Source organism: Aplysia californica, unplaced genomic scaffold (assembly GCF_000002075.1).
Source record: "Aplysia californica isolate F4 #8 unplaced genomic scaffold, AplCal3.0 scaffold00153, whole genome shotgun sequence".
Lineage (NCBI taxonomy): Eukaryota > Metazoa > Mollusca > Gastropoda > Aplysiida > Aplysiidae > Aplysia > Aplysia californica.
In genome coordinates, this window is record NW_004797423.1 from 537,263 (window position 1) to 539,881 (window position 2,619).

Sequence of the window (2,619 nt, forward strand, 5' to 3'; positions counted from 1 at the left end):
GTGTGTGTGTGAGTGTGTGTGTGTGTGTGTGTGTTTGTGTGTGTGTGTGTGTGTGTGTGTGTGTGTGTGTGTGCGTGCGTGTTTGAGGCGACGGAATCAGTAGTTTGCTTCGCCTATCTGTGACCTCTCGACTCCGAGAAGATAATAAGGTAAATATGTTGTTGTTGTCCTCGATTTGTCAGTTTGAATGGCAAATGTTAGTGACCTGTTCTTTATGCAGTCTTCACAAAATGTTAAGGACCACTTGCAAAAGTGTAGGCAAAATAAAAACCAGCTAATCAAATTGTTCCTTCTTTGACCTACATTATTTAATTCACCAATCCAAAAGTGCAAAAAAGAACAATCGAAACCGAAATGCATAATTCCCAGGGCCCATCCTTAAAATTGAAAATATACAGAAGTAATGGTCTCAAACAGTCTCAGCAATATAAAAAAAACGACCAGATTAAGTTTGTGAATATCAATGGAGTTGTGGAAAATTGTGCAGGTTTTAATCCAATCGTCAAAAGGTTGAAAGGAGTTTTCCAAAACCGGTTGGAAAGTTGCACAGGGGTTTTGCGTATCGAGTATTTCTTAGGTATTCAACAAAGTATCGACTTGAAATGAAATCCCTTGTCACTCCTGTCAGAGCAAAGTTGTTTCAGCATGTCTAAGAGTCTTATGTCTTTTCCTTTTTGTCTGGGAGTAATGAGAACATGCAGGGTGCGAAATGTCCATGTTGTGTCCATGAAAAGTATATAGTTGGTAAAATTATTTTTTGCAAAAGAAGAAAGTGCCGTCGGCCAAGACACTGGATGATGACGAGAAGTGAGAAGAATTCAATGTTTTCGGTCGTAGTGATGAAGACAATTTCGTCATCATCATCGATGCTGACAACAAACGGTGAAGAACGTTCTTTGAGGGCCTGCAGCGTTTCCAGGCGGCTTTTACGGAGCTTCGGTCTTGTTTTCAAACGAATACCACGAACTTAAAAATACAGGTTTTGAACGTCTTTCGTTGTTATCGTAGACATGGACGACTCGGCTCTGCACACAAGCTTGGATGGTCGCTCAGTTGACTGTTCAATCGCTTTTCGTTTGATACTGTTTCTAGCTTCACACATTTCCTCTTCATGCTCCAATTGTGGTTGATAACTGTGCTCTTTTTCCAGATTTCAGTATGGCGTTGTGCCCTGCATCTGTTGTGATAGTGGCAGTACAATCTTTTCTTGTGCACCTCCACCGTGTACTTTTTTTGCAAACTTCTGCCAGTCTGTAGTGAAAGCCTCTGTGAAGGAGCCCTTTACGCTCTTTCACTGTCATGAAAACCTCCACTCTTCTTGGGCACGACTAAATTACATTGGGCATACACACCTATTTTTACAGGGCCGGTAATATATTTCCTTATTTTATGGTTCTTCTGAGACAAACTCACGGGACTATTTTCAGCTCTCTCTCTCTCTATCTCCCCCCTCTCTCTCTCTCTCTCTCTTTCTCTTTTTCTTTCTCCCTCTCTCGGACTCCGCCTCCAGCTCGGAGAAATCGTTGACGACAATGTATCGATCCTCGTCCACCACGAAGGCCCTGGTGTGGACGACCCCGTACCCCATGCCATAGGGCAGCGTGTTGTTGTTGTCCTCGATTACTGGGTGTTCGAACTGAGGATTCCCTGGATCGCTGGTGTTGATTTTGATGTCCGGATGGTACACGTGGGGCCGCTGTGGACGAGATAGTCAAGGACTGTGAGTGTTTTATGCCTCTTTTGACACAATTTAGGTCATTCTTGAGGCTGATGGCTTTGACCCTTCATGTCAAGGTCATCACGTGTTGGGAAGGGAATCATCATCCAGTGCCATATCTGCGACAGACATCGGCGATCATGGTTCTCCATTCGTTCCTTTTCTCGGATGCTCTCAAAAAAGCTATGTTTCCCTGATCTTTTCCCGTTGCCCATTTGTTTAGGTTCCTTAAGTAGGTTGTTCTGGGCCTACCCCTGCCTCGTTTGTCTTTGATTTTACCAGTGAGAGCTCGATATTCAAGAACTTATGTCTATTCAGGTGTCCCAAAAACTGCATTTGTCGTTTCCTGCTTTTTAAAAGAAATTGAGCGTCCCACGTGGGCTTCATAAAGCACTATCTCACTGGGAAGGAAATAGCATCCAAATAAATCGCTTACTTAAAAGTTAGAGTTACAAAATTCTCTCTGAAATTTTTGGCTGATTTTAGTTACTAAAAACCACGAGGTCAGAAACCCAACGCCCTGTCTAATGTATCAAAATCGTAAGTACGTAAGTACGTAAGTAAATAAGTAAGTAAGTAAGTAAGTAAGTAAGTAAGTAAGTAAGTAAGTAAGTAAATAAGTAAATAAGTAAGTAAGTAAGTAAGTAAGTAAGTAAGTAAGTAAATAAGTAAGTAAGTAAGTAAGTAAGTAAGTAAGTAAGTAAGTAAGTAAGTAAGTAAGTAAGTAAGTAAGTAAGTAAGTAAGTAAGTAAGTAAAGTAAGTAAGTTATGTAATTAAGTAGGTAGTAAGGAAAGTAAGCACGTACGTTAGGTACGTACTAAGTAAGTAAGTAAGTAAGTAAGTAAGTAAGTAAGTAAGTAAGTAAAAGTACCAGTAAGTAAAGCAAGTTATTTCGGTCTGT

At 40.7% G+C, this 2,619-nt stretch overlaps 1 protein-coding gene across 1 annotated transcript in view; it reads left to right on the forward strand.

Moving 5' to 3' along the window:
• Positions 1-2,619, forward strand: part of LOC101851730 (15-hydroxyprostaglandin dehydrogenase [NAD(+)]) — a 50,839-nt gene that overhangs the window by 46,666 nt on the left and 1,554 nt on the right. The window lies entirely within an intron of this gene.